This window comes from Poecilia reticulata, chromosome 18, assembly GCF_904066995.2.
Source record: "Poecilia reticulata chromosome 18, P_reticulata-male-v2, whole genome shotgun sequence".
Taxonomy (NCBI): Eukaryota; Metazoa; Chordata; class Actinopteri; order Cyprinodontiformes; family Poeciliidae; genus Poecilia; species Poecilia reticulata.
In genome coordinates, this window is record NC_088847.1 from 26371673 (window position 1) to 26376350 (window position 4678).

Consider the following 4678-nt stretch of genomic DNA (forward strand, 5'->3'; position numbering starts at 1 on the left):
TCAACCACCTCAAGCCGTCCCATCCAGGGAAGGAAACAAACAGGAATGTTTCCCAGTACTTGGTGCAATTGGGAGGAGGAAGAGTCGAGGAATAGTCCAGAGGCCGCAGCTGAAGCCCTGCCTGAAAGCAAAACGCCTCCAGAGGATTCAGTAGACAGCCAGCCGAAGACGAAAGCCAGCATCCCGAGGCTAATAGACAGACGTCCAAGCTCCCGGGCAGAATCTGTGGACTCGGTCAGTGACTGCAAGTGTCAACCAGCTGTGTACTCTCTTAGGACGACAGGCTCTCCACCTTCCCGCAAACAGTCCTGGTGGCACTTCCTCTTCTGAGCGAAACGTTCCTCCGTAGCTCGTAGAGGAAGTCACAATTTGAACTTGTGGGTTTTCTCCGGGCGCTCCGGTTTGACTGTGACACCCAAAAAAACATCCATGGTGGCTTCATTGGTCTCTCTAATTTGTCCTTTCATATTCTAACCAATAACATCCAGAAACCATTGGTGGCAGGTTAGTTCGTCTTCCCTTAGGAGAGTCTGGACTTGTTTGGCTTTTCCACTCAGGATCATTTCTGCCATGTTGACGAACCCTCTGAAGACCGAAGGGTCTTGCCAGAACCAGAACCTGGCCCTATGACCTGGTTCTGGCCCGGGGGTTTGGGTCAGGGGCGTCCGCTGTTGATGAGCCGTTTTCTCCGGGTGCTCCGGTTTGACCATCACGTCCAAGCAAACACCTGTGATAGTTTGACTCGCCGAGCCAAACCCACTGAAGCAGGAGTGAGAAAACTGATTCAACAACCAAACCAAGACACAGAAATGATAAGACGTTACTTCATAGTTTATTTATGTCTAATAAACCATAAATAACTGTTATCTTCTCCAGCTAACCATAGCAGACTGCTCCATCAACGAAGACGATTCCCGACCATCTAACTTTTATACATTTATTTATATTTATATTCATAGATTACTATATTTTCTAATTATGTATTTATTTAATATGTTTATTTTATATTTAAATCACTTACAACAGTGGTGTCAAACTCATTTTTATTTTGGGCCGAATCAAAAAATCTGAATGTTCTTAAAGGGCCGGTTGCCCCAGAATCTATTGATGAAACCAATAAAACTGTTAAAATATCAATAAATAGCTGTTCCTCCAGGATTTGTGATTATTTTAGTGTTTATTTTTGCAATCAAAATGACAGATTTTGTGGTGAATATTAAGAAATATTTGTAATTGTTATTTTGCAGTATTTACGCTAATGTATGATGTTAAATGTGACTCTTTATCACTCGCTGTATCAGTTACGGATTTAATGTTTTTGACCAATTTTGAGAAAATTTGCAGTAAAATCAGGGGAAAAAATGTGGAAATTTGTTGATTTTGTGTGATTTTTGCAGATTTGTGAAAAACTGGAAGGACTTATTGATGTAATTTGGAGTCCAGAGGGCCACATAAAAAGCTACGGCGGGCCAGATTTGGCCCCCGGGCCTTGAGTTTGACACCTGTGACTTACAATATCACAATTATGTCTATTTTTTTATATATATATTTTATATTGTGTATGATTTTATTTGTATGTAAAAATATTTAACACTTCAGATGGAGCAGGTGTCAATACATAAGGCCCTGAGGATCAATAATCAATATTATATTCTATTGTCTTTAGCAGTTAAACCTGATGTGTTTCCATCTGTTAAAAACCTTATAAATGTATAAAATCTCTGTATTTTTCAGCCATGTTTGCTCTATAGAAACTGATTTCACTGTATAAATAAAACAACATAATTCAAAGTTCAGTCCGTTTATTTAGTAGAAATGATTTAAAAATCCTAAAGTTGGCTGTGAAACCTGGACGAGCTTCTTTAAAACTTTGTTTCTTGTCATTAATAACTGAACTGTTTTAGTTATCTGCCTTTATTCTTATAAATATCTGATAGTTTTATATATATTTTTTATAGTTTAAGCATTTCGTTCAGCCACTGAAAAAATGCTAAGAAAGCATAATGGTGTGGTAGAAATATATTATTTTATTGAAAGATACTGGAGATTTATTTTTGGAGGGTTTTTAATTAAATATTAAAGTCAAACTGACATTTAAACCCTTAAAACTGGTGATTAGTTTATTAGTCGACTTTTGGCCTTTTTGTCCTTAAAGACTCAAATTATAAATTGAACTTAAAAGTAAATATTTTTAAGATCTTCAACATTTGACTTGAGATAAAAGAAACTCCACTGATTTACTATTTTCTGTATGAAAATAACTTTTTACTCTTTTATATTTTTATATTTAACGATTATTTATTTAGCCTTTGATACGAGCTGAGAAAATAAAGCATTTATTAAAATTAAGTAAATCACATATATAATTTTCTACGGTTTTTCAATTTGTGGTTAAAAATGAGTTTGAATATTTTATTGATTTTTTATCGCTGCTCTCATCCTTTGACCTTTTTTTTGTTCTTGCAGTTGCGGGGAAAATCCACCGCGTGGCGCTGTTGTCCACCTGACGACGCAGTCAAATTGTTCCAGAGTTTCACTATTAAGACAAATTCACCGAAGAATCGCATCTAGAAACAGATTTTCTATAAAAAAAACCCAGAGATAACTCCCATTCTTTGTTGAACTACTTTCCATTTTCAGGAGTTTTTCACCATCCGGCAGGTTTTCCAACAGGATCGGTTCGGTTTTTTTTTTTTATTGCTCCATCCAGATCTCTGTGTCTCTCCAGCATCTCCACAGCATGATGCTGCCACCACCATGTCTCTAACCTTAGAGACGCAGAGCTCACGGTAACGAATAAGTTCCTCTTTGAAAACATCACCTGCATTTTCACGCTGAATTTGCTTTAAATCAATAACATTCCAATAATTTGGTTAACGCTGCACAGATGAATTTATCCAAGATGAGGAAAAAAAAAAAAAACTGAATGTGATCGTTGAAAATAAAGATTAAATGTATTTAGATCAGGTCTGAATAGTCGGGGCTGTCGATGGTGACGAAGAGTTTAACCGCAAACATGAAGAGGTTTTCACAGAAACTTTCATTTGAATTTAAAAAAGATCTGGAAATCTGAAAAGTGTGGCATGCAATGAGCCGTTTACTTGGATGAAGCCATTTTGAATTGATCTGAACTCACAGCACGGTGGTGGCAGCGTCATGCTGGAGGGAAGCAGGTCAGAGTTAATGATCAGATCGATCAGTCTCAGAATGATACTTTTACTCATCAAATGAAGCACAAATAGTTTTATTTTTATTCATTTTTTCCTCCACAACGATAAACTGAGCATGCAATGTTTTTACTAAATGAAAAGTTTACATCAACCTCCTGCAGCGGCCACAAAAAAATCCTCCCCAGGGCCACAAATGGGCCCACGCGCCTCATTTTAGACACACCTGAACTGAAGTCAGGTTAAGGTTTGTTGGAGCTGCACCACCAAACACCTAAAACTACGATGTGAGTGGTCTAGTCAAAGCCCAGGCCTCAATTCAGACTAGAAAGCTGATCACAGATGTTGCGAATCAGACAGCGAGTTTTTCATCCAGACGTTCAGATTCTCAGCCGTGTATGTGTGTGTGTGTGTGTGTGTGTGTGTGTGTGTGTGTGTGTGTGTGTGTGTGTGTGTGTGTGTGTGTGTGTGTGTGTGTGTGTGTGTGTGTGTGTGCGGTTTGGTTTTTCCAGCTCATTATCTTATCTGGGATCAGCGGCTGCGGCTCGGACTCTGAAAGCAGCCGCAGGTGTCGTGGGCGTCGTGTGTGGAAATGTTAAATGTTTCCCACAAAGGTCACAGACAGAAAGGACTCGACTGTTTACAGTGTCGCCTTTCACGCAAAGATGGAAACGTGCTAAAAATAAGCTTCAAAGCAAAACCTTTCGTCTGTTGTGCCGCTTTTTAAAACACTTTAAAACACTGATGGCCCAGTTAGGATTCATGCTCACCATTTCTCTGCTCTCCGCTTGAAGCCGGACATCTTGTTTTCTTCTTGTTTTTGACTCAAATTGACAAAAAAACAGAAACATTTCTGGTACCTGTAAATTTTACTTGGATTACGCCCAACATTAAAAGATGCAACTGGTGAAATTTCTGCCAATATTTATTTTAAAAATATCTCAAGTTAAGTCTCTGTCTGTCTGTTTGATAGATTTTAATTTGTTAAAACATTTTTGGCCAATTAATCATGTTTTTAAAGTTTTGTTTTTGTTTGTTTGTTACGAAAGTTACGGGCGGAACCGTCGTACTCTCGTGTTTCTAGTACGACTATAAATCTGACGCACACCCCTAAAGAAACATCAACAGAAGATGAATCCGCTTCTCTCGGCGAACTGGAGGATAATTCCTGCTTCTAATCGATCTGATTGGACGCTGGAAAACATTATTGTTGTGTTGAAGTTGTGCTAAAAGGAGTTAGCCTTTATTCAAGCTAGCATCTCGATGCTAACCATGTTGCTAATGCTAAATTCAGCGTCCACGTTTCTAAATGAGTCACATGATCCTGAAACACTTTCCATCAATCTGACGGTTGAATAAACTATAAATATGTTGTTGCTCAGCTCATATGTTGATTTATTCACAACAAAAAAGGATTTTTGAGTTGAAATAGTTGCTCATCTGTAGTATGATGGCATATTAATGGCCATAAAAAGCATAACTTTGAACATAATGAACACTTTCGTCACTGA